General features: G+C 41.8%; 2 non-coding genes across 2 annotated transcripts; one reads left to right on the top strand and one right to left on the bottom strand.

Annotated features, from left to right (window-relative positions):
* Window positions 1-7176: 7176 nt before the first annotated feature.
* TRNAK-UUU lies at window positions 7177-7249 on the top strand. The gene has a single exon. It is a non-coding gene; the product is annotated as a tRNA-Lys (tRNA).
* A 274-nt stretch (window positions 7250-7523) lies between these two features.
* Window positions 7524-7596, bottom strand: TRNAK-UUU. The gene has a single exon. It is a non-coding gene; the product is annotated as a tRNA-Lys (tRNA).
* Between the last annotated feature and the right edge of the window lie 6049 nt (window positions 7597-13645).

Here is a 13645-nt window from a genome sequence, read left to right as displayed (position 1 = left end):
AGAGTCTGATGGTATTTACAGATGTGTCCTAGGACGTCAAAAATCGAGGATGGAAGAAACCTAATAGCGTAGTCAGAGGAAGCCTTCCGCTCTTCCAAAAAACACCATTCCCTCTGTTTCTCAAAGTTAACGTATTCATTCTTATTCCCCAGAGATAGTGGCTGCAGAGGGCAAACAGCATCTTAGTGTTGTCGCTCATTGGGGGAAATAGAACTAGGATATACACGAATAACAACAAGATATGTGATAAATGCTGGAAGAGGTGCAAAGAACGAGGGAGGTGGAGCTTCTTTGGATCAGCAACCCGGTCGAGTCCCAATATAAAAGCTCCTGCCACAAACCTCTCAGGTTGGCCAACTTCCACCTCAGAAGGTGCCAAATGGTATTCTCTCTCCCAAATACCTCCTCTCATTGATTTCAGGATAATTCTAAATATTAGAGGATTTTCTGAGCTGAAGTATGTTACTTTGCAGTTTCCGTTGGTTTCATTTCTACACTTGGGACACATAGAGTAAGGCTTCATTCTTTACCATATGAATACTGTTCAGTCATTTGAAGACAGTTACCATGTCCCATCTCTAACCCTGTGCCTTGTTCTTCTGCAAGCTAAAAATCTCACAGCCTTCAACTATTTCTTACTTGACATGGCTTCAAGCCACCCTGGTCACCATCTTCTGAACAAGTACCTGTTTGTTCTGTTTAAAATGTGGTTCCCAGAACTGGGTACAAACCCATGCTAAATAAAATAGGGCAATGACACCCCCCCTTAATTTGCACATTGCACCTTGCTCTATTTCTGGCATAACCTTACGCAGAGCTGGAGATCTAGGTCTCTGCAAATGAGCCGCAAAAGTAATGCCTTTTCACAGTTGCTCTGAAAGAGCTTGAAGTCAGCAACCACCTCTCTCAAAAATTAGAGGGGAGGGGCTTTTTTAGGTGAACCAGTCTCCACTGTTTCCCCTCTCTTTTTATGCAATCAATTTGAGTGCTTTTTTCGTTTAATTCCCAAACAGGAGTTTGTTTTGTATCTTTCAGATAGTATCCGGTTAGTTTAGGTCTCTTCCTATTGCCTCCTGGACTCTTGGGATTATGATCCTGTGATGCAATTCATTTTGTTTAAGATAAACATTTGTTGAACACCTACTGTGTGCCAAACACCAACCTAGAAGATTCCAAAACAACACCTGGAATCTGTCTAGTGGAGGACTCAGACAGTCCAGGTTAGGAGAATGTGGGTCTACAGCCATACCGCCCTGAACGTTACCAATCTCATCTGATCTCAAAAGCTAAGCAGGGTCACGCCTGGTTAGTACTTGGGTGGGAGGATGTGGTAAGTGCAATGCTTGATGAGCTGCACTTAACCATGCCTGGAAGGTTGAGAGGGATTAGTTCTTCTACATTTTGCAAAAATTTTGATTAAGATCTTTAACGTGTCTTCACTGAAAGTCTTGATAAATACGCTGAATAGGACATGGTTAAGAATAGAGCTTTTCCTGTCATGGTTGATATTAATTCGTGATTAATCATTCATGCTTGAATGTTGTTCTTAAACCACAAATGATTCTACCTACTTGTGGTCAATATCTGGACACATTTTGCTATCCTTTCCCAAGGACTTCATAAAACTTCATCACATGACTTGCTCTAATGAAAATAAGCCATAACTATAGCATTTCTTCTGCTCATCAAATGCACTTAAAAAGAAAATGAAATTAGCTTAAGCTCATAACTAACTCAGTGATCCTCACTTCCTTCCCTAAGAACTATACTCAAAAACTGTTTATTTAATAAAGAGACAGGAAACCTGGGTTTAGTCTAGCTATTTCTAGAAACCAGAAAGTTACACAGTTCTACAGTTTCCCAGTCTGTGAATAAAATGGCTAAATGAGATGATTTTTCTAGAGTCCCTGGTAGTTCTAAAGGAATTGGAAGTCAGCGTTATTATAGCCTTTCTTAAAAATTCATAATGAGCTACTTCACACATACAAAAAAAAGTATAAAGAAGAATCTAATCTTTTCCCCGTAACTCTTCCTTTTTTTTTTTTTTTTTTTTTTTAATGTTTACTCATTTTTGAGCAACAGAGTGCGAGCAGGGAGGGGCAGGGAGAGAGGGAGACACAGAATCCGAAGCAGGGTCCGGGCTCTGTGCTGTCATGACCCGAGCCGAAGTTGGACACTGAACTGACTGAGCCACCTAGGCAACCCCCCCCACTTTTCCTAAAGAACGATACTTTACCTGTTACAAAAAGGTTTCCTATAGTAGTCCCATCTCCCTCCTTCAACTCCATAGGGAACCACTATTCTGAATTTGGTATTTACCTCTCCCATGCACTTCTTTAGACCCTTAGGATTTATATATGTATATATTCCCTCAGAATCTTATGCTTTTAAAATCTTTGTAAATGGCATCAAACTGTATGTATTCTGCAACTTGCATTTTTTCCTCATTGTTTGTGAAGTTCCACCATGTTAAATCACATATGGTTAGTTAATTTTCAATATTGTGGAGTAATACTGTATCGTAATATATTAAATTGTAGAATTAATTGTTATACAGCAAGTGTGCTTCTCTAGGGCTGGCATCACAGAATACCACAGACTGGATGACTTAAACAATAGAACTTTGTTTTCTCACCGGTCTGGGTGCTAGAAGTACAAGATCAAGGTGTTGGCAGATTTGGTTTCTTCTGATACCTCTCCTTGGCCTGCACATGGCATCCTTCTTGCTGTGTCCTGACCCCTCGGTCTGTAAGTTGTCTGTGCCCTGATCTCTTCTTATAAGGCCACCAGCCATAATGCATTAGGGCCCACTCCCATGACCTCATTTTACCTTAATCACCTCCGTAAAAGGCCTGTCTCCAAATAGAGTCACATTCTGAGATGCTTAGGGGGTAGGACTTGCACACATTAATGGGTGGGGGGCACAACTCAGCCCATAATTGTAATGATCATACCACAATTTTTTTTTTCGCCTCCTCCTTTGATAAATACTAAGGTGTTTCCAGTCGTTTACTGTTACAAACAGTGCTGCCATTGACATTCTTGTACTTGTGAACTCCAGGGAGTAGAATTATTGGGTCACAAACACATTGTCAATGCTGTCAGATCATAACACAGTGCTCTCCGAAGTGGTTGTGGGAATATACACTCCTCACGAATGTGTATAGGAGTGTCTTGCTCCATATTTTTGCCAACCCTTGGTATTGTCAGACTATTAAAAAATGAACCTGATAGATGTGAGAATTTCTTATGGTGGTTTGATTTCTATTTCCATGATTAAGAGTAAGGTCGAGCATTTTTTCGTATCTATTGACTACGGTTACTCACCTATGAATTGCCTGTCCATATCTTTTGCCCATTTTTCTATTGGTTAGTCTTTTCCTTGTCCATTTGTAGGAGTTCTGTATATAATCTGGACATTAATCCTTCTTGATTATTATGTATTACCAATCTTCAAATCTATACCTTGTTTTCAGTTTTTTAATGTTGTCTTTTGATGAACAGAAGTTTTTTTTTTCAGAAGTTTTTTTAATGAAGTCAGATTTATTAACTATTTTCTTTATGTTTCACTTCCTTTTTTTTTTTTTTTTAAAGAGATTCCTCCCTGTTTGGGGGTCATAAATATACTCATATATTTTCTCCTAAAAGTTCTAAAGACGTCCTTTTCACATATAAGCCCTTAGCTCATTTGCAAGTGATTTTTGTGTATGTTGTAACATGGGGATCCAATTTTACTTTTTCAATTTGAAGAATAAATACATGTCTCTATTACTGAATCTGTAAACTGAATATGAGTCTATCTATAGTCTCTTGAATTCATCTTTTCTTCCTAGTTAACACAATCATTGAAGATTTTGTAGAAGAGGTTTCATTTGAGTGGGGCCTTAAAAAATTGAATAGGATTTTGGGGGTTGCCTGGGTGGCTCAGTCGGATAAGCGTCCAACTTTGGCTCAGGTCATGATCTCACAGTTCATGGGTTCGAGCCCCGCATCAGGCTCTGCATTGACAGCTCAGAGCCTGGAGTCAGCTTCCCATTCTGTGTCTCCCTCTCTCTCTGCCCCTCCACCTCTCGTCTCTCTCTCTCTCTCTCTCTCTCTCTCTCTCTCTCTCTCAAAAATAAATAAACATTAAAAAGAAACTTTAAAAAAATGAATAGGATTTCAAGAGGTGTAAATAAGAGAAGTCATTTGAAGAAACATGGCACAAATAATGAGGAAAGAAAGAGATGAATTGGAAGGTATGATCTTAAAACTGAAAGAATCTACTTTGATCAAAGTGTTGGTTACTGAGTAAAAGATTGGCATGGTATTGAATCACACTGTCTCATATAATATTCACCAGCCACATGTGGCTTGAAATTTGGCTAGTCCAAATTGAGATGTGCTATGAGTGTAAAATACACATCATATGTCAAAGACTTAGTAGTGAAAAATGCTATATCTTATTTATAATGTTTTATATTTTTAATTTTTATTTATTTATCTTAATGTTTATTTTTTGAGAGAGAAATAAAGACAGAGCATGAGCGGGGAAGGGGCAGAAAGAGAGGGAGACACAGAATCCGAAGCAGGCTCCAGGGCTCTGAGCTGTCAGCACAGAGCCCGACGCAGAGCGTGAGCCTAGTAAGTGTCAGATTATCATGACCTGAGCCGAAGTCAGAGGCTTAACCAACTGAGCCATCCAGGCGCACCAATAATGTTTCATATTGATTACATATCAAAATGATAATATTTTGAAATATTGGGTTGAATAAAATGTATTATAAAAATTAATGTCATCTGTTTCTTTTTACTTTTTTTTTTTTAATGTGGCTACTGGAAAATTTTAAATAACAATTTTGGTTTGTATTGTATTGGTATCAAAGTAGGCCAGGGCCAGATTGCGGAGGATTTTGAATGCTGCTATAAAAAGTTCCATGTGTTACTCAGTGAAGTAGTAGGGAAGAATCAAAGGGTTTTGAGCAAAGAGAAGGCAGTCTAATATTCCTAACTTGATGGTTAAACATCCCGTCTGCACAGAGCCAATTTTAGAAACCTGTACCATTAGCCTTGGGCAGATGATTAATTCTGATGATGTGATTCTTACAGAGAATATTTGATGGTAGTCCTTGTTACTGTTTTTACTGTAGCACAAACAAGTCTAATGTGTGCTCCTTTTAGTGGGAAATTGGAACATAATTGAGCCAAACTTTAAAAAAAAAATTTTTTTGTTAAGTTTATATGTTTATTTTGAGAGAGAATGTGAGCAGGAAAAGGGAAGAGAGAGAGAGAGAGAAAATCTCAAGCAGGCTCAGCACTGTCAGCACAGAGCCCGACTTGGGGCTCAAACCCACAAACCTCGAGATCATGACCTAAACCGAAATCAAGAGCCGGATGCTCAACTGACTGAACCACCCAGGCACCCCAAGCCAAACTTTTAATAGTTCCCCCATTGCTTAGAGGATAAAGTGATTCTTTTTGTCTGGAGTTAACCCAATATTGTCAGCCTTCAAAATTCTCAACATCTTCTCGAATCCATTCAAATATGTTAAGCCTGATACAGCACAGTCACTATAGTTAAATAATGCTGTAGTGCATATTTGAAAGTTGTAAGAGAGCAGATCGTGGAAGCTTTCATCATTATTAAAAAACGTGTTACTATGTGTCGTGATGCATGTTAACTAGACTCACTGTGGTGACATTTTGCAATATATACAAATACGGACTAGTTATGTTGTGCACCTGAAACTAATGGTATATGTCAATTAGATCTTGATAAAAAAAATAATTGTTAAAAATAAGCTAAGTGCTTGTTGAAGTGTAGACAGTGTTAGAACTCTAGCTAGAGCAGAATCTGCAGTCTGTTCTTGTTACATCTTTGCCATTAAGTCTTTATATGACTTCGTGATTGCTTTTTACTTGTCAGACACTGTTCCAAACAATTTGGATAAACTACCTTACAAATTCTCACAATTATCCTATTGTCCTGAGACACAGAGAAGTAGTTTACTCAAGATCACACAGTGGAAGTAAGGTTTCAAACAGGTGCACCTCGATTCAGAACACAGACTTTATAGAGAGACATTTATGCTTTCAGTTTTTCAATGTACATATATGCACCTTTTTAAAAAAATTGCTTTGAAGTATTTCCTAACTTAACAATGTTTTGCATTTTCCTCAAGTCGTATTCTTCTACAGCATGATTATTAATAGCTACATAATACTCCATGTATTAAGACAGTACCATAATTTATATAGCCTTCTCTGTCATTTGCAGTATTTTCCACTTAAAATATCATGACGATCTCTCCTGTAACCAAGTCTTTTTATATATCCCTGATTATTTCTTCAGGACAAATTCCTAAAAGTGACATTGCTGGGCCTGAACAACCACTCCTAAACTGTTGGAATTAGGCAGATGGATTAAGGGAGAGCAACACCAGCGAACACAAATTCTTTAATGTCTCACCCTGAGCCCCATGGTGGATAAGTCTCAAAGCCAGCCCTGTAGCAGAAGGCAGTGCTCAGATCACTGATGGCAGTGGAAGAGAAGAGCCTCGAATGCCATGATCAGTAAGATCTCTCTGCAGGCACGCTCAGCTTTCTTGTCTCTCTGGCTGGCAGGGCTTGTACCCCCCAGGATCACTGCTGGTGACTTCCTCCAGGGTTTGCGTCATTTAAAATTATTTGGACGTCTTCAAGGGACCTGCGGGACACTCACACTATCCCTCTGCAGGGTCCTTTCTCCCAGTTTGTACTCTGCAGTTCAACCCAGTAGCTTCCCAGCAGCATATTTATGCTCTTCTCTTAGACTCTTTTCTTCTCTTCTGTTGTCGGGTCAGTTTTAGAACTGATATCCACGTGATTATCAACAATAAAAGAGACCTGATGCCACCACAACGCTTCAAAAGTGATGTACCTTGCCGTTCTCTTAATCCTGGATGTGTTGGATTGATTACAAATCAAAGAAGCCTACGTAATAATGGCTATTGGGCACATAAATACCTCTCAGTTCTGAAGTAGCTGCTAACGCTGCTGACAAGTACATGATTCAGGTCTTCTGTTTCTCTTTGTTGTAAGAATCGTGAGCTTTCTTGGGTTTAAAACGGTTTCACAAAATGTGGATGGAAGGAAGCGATTACGCAAGGTTCTTTATTCTTATGTAAGGCATTGTAATAGAAGCTTTCTCTTGTGAGAGCCCGGATAGCTCAGTCGGTAGAGCATCAGACTTTTAATCTGAGGGTCCAGGGTTCAAGTCCCTGTTCGGGCGCTTTGCTTTAACTTCTGCCTTCCTTTTTAGCTTCGATTTTTAACAATCTGAACAACACAAATTCCGTCTCACGGGGAAACCACCACACAAAAGCTTCCATATTCACCAAGAAATTGAGTTCGCGTAGTCAGTGTTTTCTTCCCTGAGAACATATTTACCTCGCATATGCTGAAAGCAAGGAAAAAAAACTCAATTTGAAGCAGAAGTTCGCTTCAGTGCTGAGATTTTCATACGGTAATATTTGGTAATGTAAGTAAGGGGCAAAAGCCACAGACGCCCGAACAGGGACTTGAACCCTGGACCCTCAGATTAAAAGTCTGATGCTCTACCGACTGAGCTATCCGGGCGCTCTTGAGAGGCCCTGCTCTTCTGTTTACTTGATATAATTCTAATAAATTACTTCTCTGGTTGAACCATATTTAAAGTATCTTTTTTAGCAAGATTTTTAAAAAGCATTTATTTTTCTATTTCCCCATTTCCTTAAGACGTGTGTTCTTGAAGTTCTTGCATATTTCATATTTGATCAATTGCCAGTATCTACTAAACTCTGAAACGAAATGGTAGCGACTTATGGGAAAGGGAAACCAACGTTAAACTTTCAGACATAGAGCTGTGACCTCTTTTTGTTACGATTCTTGTGTCTTCCGTTTATCACTTCGCCAATAGGACCTCTTAATTTTAGTTACCCCACGGAACTAGATGACCGTATCTTTCTCTTTAACGAAAAATACATTTCCATTAACTAGATGATACAGCTGTTAGATGAGCATCCCTCAGCACAAAAGAAGGAAAGACGCATTTGATTCACGACTAGAGCAGCTAATATAGGAAAATAGAAGTGACAGGGGAAAGGTGGGTCCACATTTAGACGAGAGAGAAGCTTAGACTTTTAATTTCGGTTTTGACCGAATTTTTGCTTTTCCCTGCCTTCTAGGCACCTTGCAGTTGCCAGGTCAGATTCACAAAATGAGCCCTTGCAAAGCAGTGTCAGCGTGCACCAGTGGGAACAACGTGGAGTATTAGCAACATAAATCTCCAGATCAGCCTAGTTTTTCCCAAAATCAGTTTCAGCAGCCCTGACGCATGGGGTGGGGAAGGCAGGATCATGAAATTTCGAAGGCTGATAAGGGAATTCATTTTTGTTTCTGGGAACTGGAGGCTTCTGAACACAATGAACAACAAAACAGCTCAGCCTTGGTTGGAGGAATTTCTTTCCCACAATTGTCTGATTCTTTTAGAACAAAGACCAACAAATTGTGTGATCCTGAGCAGTCCTAGGTTTCCACATCTATAAAATGAGGGAAATTGATCAAATGACCTGTAAGATACCTTCTAAATCTGAAGTTTTACCACGCTCTTCCTTCTCCCACAGTGAATAAGATTAGAAGGAACAGACTCAAAATGCAACAGGAAGGAATGATTTAACTGCATATTTATTGATCATCTATTATGGCTTAGGTCCTGCACTAGCTCTGGAGTCGGAGATCTGTAGGACACGGATCCTGCTCACAGCCTGGGAAAGAAGGCAGACACGTAAGCAAACCACTTTAGCAAAGTAATAAGTGCAGCAAGACAAATTCAAGTACAGAGTGGCATAAGCATGGGCAGCAAGGCCATGGTTACAAAACCAGGATAGGGGCCCTGGAGTTTTCAGCAAGGAAAACACATGGTCAGAGTTAAATTGCAACAAATAACTGTCAGAGGTATGCAGAGTAGATTGTAATGAGCCAGCAGACATTTGTCATTTATTCATTCAGGCATTTCTTAAGCATCCACTGTGTTAAATAAGGAAAACTCCTCGCTCTGTTTTTATGAATGAGATGTGGAAACGTGCGATACCTAAATTTGTTTAAGGAAGGGAAATGGTGTCTGTCTAGGCTCCCTAAAGGGGAGAGAATAGAGGGGCTTTGAAGGTTTTTTTCTCCCTTGCCCAATGGCTTTGTTATGTGGTATTCCGTGGTAGCCCTGAGAGAACACAGCACAGATTTAATCACTCTCTCCTTTCCTTCTGTTTAAAGTTCAATAGACTGGATAGGATTGACCCATCAAGCGGCTTGTTGAATACCTACTATTTCCACAGCAGTAAACTAGACACAGTGGGAAGGAAAACACTGAACCTGGAAGGAGAGCGGGGAGTGTCAACGGGGGTGAAGAATGGTGAATAGGTTAGTGTGGCTGGAATGGAGGGAGGTAGAGACAGGAGGTGCCAGATTGGAGACAGCTGACCAGATTTATCTGGGGCCGGCGAGAAAAATTGTGTCGTACAGGCAATGGCAAAGTTTGAAAGTTGAATCAAAAGTCTGGCTTGTTCACTTCCGACTTCGGCTCAGGTCATGATCTCGCGGTCCGTGAGTTCGAGCCCCGCGTCGGGCTCTGTGCTGACGGCTCAGAGCCTGGAGCCTGTTTCGGATTCTGTGTCTCCCTCTCTCTGACCCTCCCCCGTTCATGCTCTGTCTCTCTCTGTCTCAAAAATAAATAAACGTTAAAAAAAATTTTTTTAATTAAAAAAAAAAGTCTGGCTTGTTCACATTGCAGTGTCACACCTGAGGTAGCGTGAACTGAATCCGCTTTTCCCCAAGTTGAATTACAAACAGGGGTGCCATCTGGCACCTTATTTACCACCATCCCTTCCGGGAGTGCCTCTTCATTTCTCACCTCGCCCAGACTGTCGAACTTAGTTCTCCCACTAGAGGGCAGTCGAATGTCACAGATTCCATATTGGGTCCTCTCCCCTCCCCACATTTCTTAAACATAATTTCCGCCACTATTTTGTCTTTTTCTAATCCAATGTTTAGCTTGGTATACTTAACAGACGGCGTTACATTAGTTTCAGGTGTTCTCCCACTAATTTTTAAAGGGATGCTTTTTACCCCCCCCCCCACTCACCCTTTAACCCCCCCGCCTCCCCAACGCCGCCCGCCACTCACCAGACTCACCTGTCTGAAAATCACCATCAGTTCTGTATCAGAACCGGGAAAAGTTGTGGAGCAAGAAAGGTCTCTGCAGTTCTCACTCCTTGCCCTCTCAGTGACACCGTCTGTTACCTGGACCCTGACACAGTCCTCTTCCTACAGCTGGCAAACGTTAGCTTGTGTGGTTACACCTTGAAGAGGAAACTGTTTTCACAAGGCCTTAGGGGCACCTGCGTGCAAGGTGCGGTCTTGTCCTCCTCATCCTGAGACTCCCACAGTGGCTCGTGACAGGAAAGCATATGGATAGTTGGGAGTTGAATACAATTGTATTGAAGAGCCAGAAAACATCTCTAATGTTGACTTTTTTTTTTTTTAATGTTTATACATTTATGGGGGGGGGGGCAGAGAGAGAGAGGAAGAGAGAGAATCCCAAGCAGGCCCCATGCCGTCGTGAGATCACGACTGAGCTGAAATCAAGGGTCAGACGCTTAACCAACTGAGCCACGCGGGCACCCCTGTAACGGTGGAATTTTAGGCCAGCGGGAAAGGTTTAATTTTAAGAGGCTTTCCCAGGGCTTCCCAAACCAATGCAAGGTGTAGCTGCCTGTGCAAAGACCCCATCTTCCATCATCACTGTGTAGAGGGTTTGGAGTTGAGACCGTTACAAGGTACCAGAGAGATGCATGGTACAGAGAAGTTGTTTGGTGAAGTCTTCTCTGGTGTTTGGCCCTAAAAACTCCAAACTGAGAACATCCTGGGTTTCAGGTGAGCCCTCCTACTCTTCTCCTCTCTGAGAATACAGAGAGGTTGGCAGCCCAATAATCTTGGACAGCCTCAAGAACTCAGACACTAGGATTAATATTCTCCCTGAACCAGGCAGCCCCCAAATGTTCTGGGTCATGGAAAAGGTGTAAGAGAGAAGCAGGACTGATTTCGAGGCCAGTGGGACCCAAAGGGATTGAAGTCAGTCTGATCACCAAATATTTACAGAGTTTCTCTACCCCATCTCCAGTATCCATTCACCTTTGCAAAAATATTTGGATCTCTTCAAAGAAAGTCTACTGAAGGATTTTTAAATGAAAATGGTACAAACATTGCCCTTTGCAATTTTAGCTCAAACTTGTTTTACGGATAAGCCCGGGCCCAGAGCAGAGCCCTGAGAGAACGCAGCACAGATTTAATCACCCTCTCCTCTCATTCCTTTCGACCACCTGCTCCCTAACTAGTAACCAGTTCTTCATTCACCCACTCATTCATCAAGTATATACTGAACAACAGCTTTGGATCAGGCAATGAATTAGTCCTATAAATTCAAAGGTAAACCCAACAGAGATTGCCTTGTCCTTAAGAAGCTTACACTCCTGGGGTGCCTGGGTGGCTCAGTTGGTTAAGCGTCCGACTTCGGCTCAGGTCATGATCTTGCGCTCCATGAGTTCGAGCCCCGCATCGGGCTCTGTGCTGACAGCTCAGAGCCTGGAGCCTGTTTCAGATTCTGTGTCTCCCTCTCTCTCTGACCCTCCCCCGTTCATGCTCTGTCTCTGTCTCAAAAATAAATAAACGTTAAAAAAAAAAAAAAAATTAAAAAAAAAAAAAAAAAAAGAAGCTTACACTCCAATTACCCTCCTCATCTGTCCCCTCCCCAATTCAGAAAAAAAAGCAAACAGGCAATTCTGACACTCGGTGATAAGTGTTACAATCCAGGCAGCTTTCAGGTGTATCTAGACATTGTTAGGAAGCACTCCAGGGAAGCTTCCTGGAAAGCTAATTATAGGGTGTATTAGTTTGCTATTGCTACTCTAACAAATTACCACAAATTTAGTGGATTAAAAGTTTATTATTTTAGGGGCGCCTGGGTGGCTCAGTTGCTGGAGCGTCTGACTCTTGATTTCAGCCGAGGTCACCATCTCATGGTTTGTGGGATGGAGCCCTACCTCGGGCTCTGCACTGACCACGCAGAGAAACTATTTATAAAAAGCTTATCATGTAGGTCAGAAGCCTAACACGGGGCCCACTGGGCTAAAATCAGTGTGTCAACAGGGCCATGTTCCTTTCTGAAGGCTGTTGGGGGGCATCTATTTCCTTACATTCTCCGGTTTCTAGAAGATGTTCACATTCCTTTGCTCAGAACCTCAGTTCTCCAACTTAAAAGCCACCAACGTCATATCCCTTTTACCATTCTTTCATCATCACATCTCCCTCTGGCTTCAGCTGAGTAAAGTGTTCTGCTTTTAAGGACCAGTGTGATTAGATTGGGCTCACCTGGGTAATCCAGGCTAATCTCCCCATCTGGAGGTATTTAACTTAATCATATCTGCACAATCCTTTTGCCATGTAAGATAACATATTTATACGTCCCAGGGATTGGGAAGCGGACATTTCCTCCTCAAGGGGGCCATTACTCTGCCTGCCATGTAGAAAGACAGCCACATAATGGGAAGGGCAACAGAGGTGGGATTTTGGCGGGTAGGAGGCCCTTTCCAGGCAGCGGGAAGAGCGTGTAGAAAGACCCCTAGTTGGGAAACGCATGTATTCTAGAAGCAACATGGAATTTGCCTTGGAATGAGGGAGGGAGTGATTCATTCAAGCCCCATTTATTAAATGATGACATTATGGGCATTCTGAGGATACAAGATGAACAAGACAGTCTTTGTCCTCCGAGGCTAGAGTGAAAAGCAAGGGCCAGATTATGAGAGGCCTTGATGACTTTCTTAAAAGTTTGAGCTTCATGCAAGAGCTATACAGAGTCATTCATCCGTTCGTTTGGCAAATTTTATTGAGCACATGCTACATACCAGGCACTGTTCCAGGCTCTGGGAAATACAGAAGTTTAAAAACTAAGGTAGGGGCGCCTGGGTGGCGCAGTCGGTTAAGCGGCCGACTTCGGCTCAGGTCACGATCTCGCGGTCCGTGAGTTCGAGCCCCGCGTCGGGCTCTGTGCTGACAGCTCGGAGCCTGGAGCCTGTTTCGGATTCTGTGTCTCCCTCTCTCTCTGACCCTCCCCCGTTCATGCTCTGTCTCTCTCTGTCTCAAAAATAAATAAACGTTAAAAAAAATTAAAAAAAAAAAAAACTAAGGTAAAAAAAATAATAATAAAACAATAACAATAATAATAAAAAATAAAAACTAAGGTAAAGAATCCCTGCACTGGGGCCCCTGGGTGGCTCAGTTGAGCGATCAGCTCTTGATTTCAGCTTAGGTCATGATCTCATGGTTGGTTCCTGGGTTCAAGCCCTGAATCGGGCTCTCACTGACAGTTTGGAACCTTCTTGGAATTCTCTCTCTCTCTCTCTCTCTCTCTCTCTCTCTCGCTCTCTCCCCTTCCCCCAAAATAAATAAACTTTAAAAAAAAAATCCCTGCCCTCATGGAGCAGACAGGCTAGTTGATGTTAAGGAAGGGAAGCAGATGTCTGCTTTAGAAAGATCATTCTGGCTAGGGTGTTGGAAAAGAGACAGGACTGGAGCAAGACTAGAGGTAGCCCAGCCC

The sequence above is a fragment of the Panthera leo genome, chromosome F3, assembly GCF_018350215.1.
Source record: "Panthera leo isolate Ple1 chromosome F3, P.leo_Ple1_pat1.1, whole genome shotgun sequence".
Classification (NCBI taxonomy): domain Eukaryota; kingdom Metazoa; phylum Chordata; class Mammalia; order Carnivora; family Felidae; genus Panthera; species Panthera leo.
Note: the sequence above shows the minus strand (reverse complement) of the source record. Positions and strands in the feature narration are given on the sequence as shown.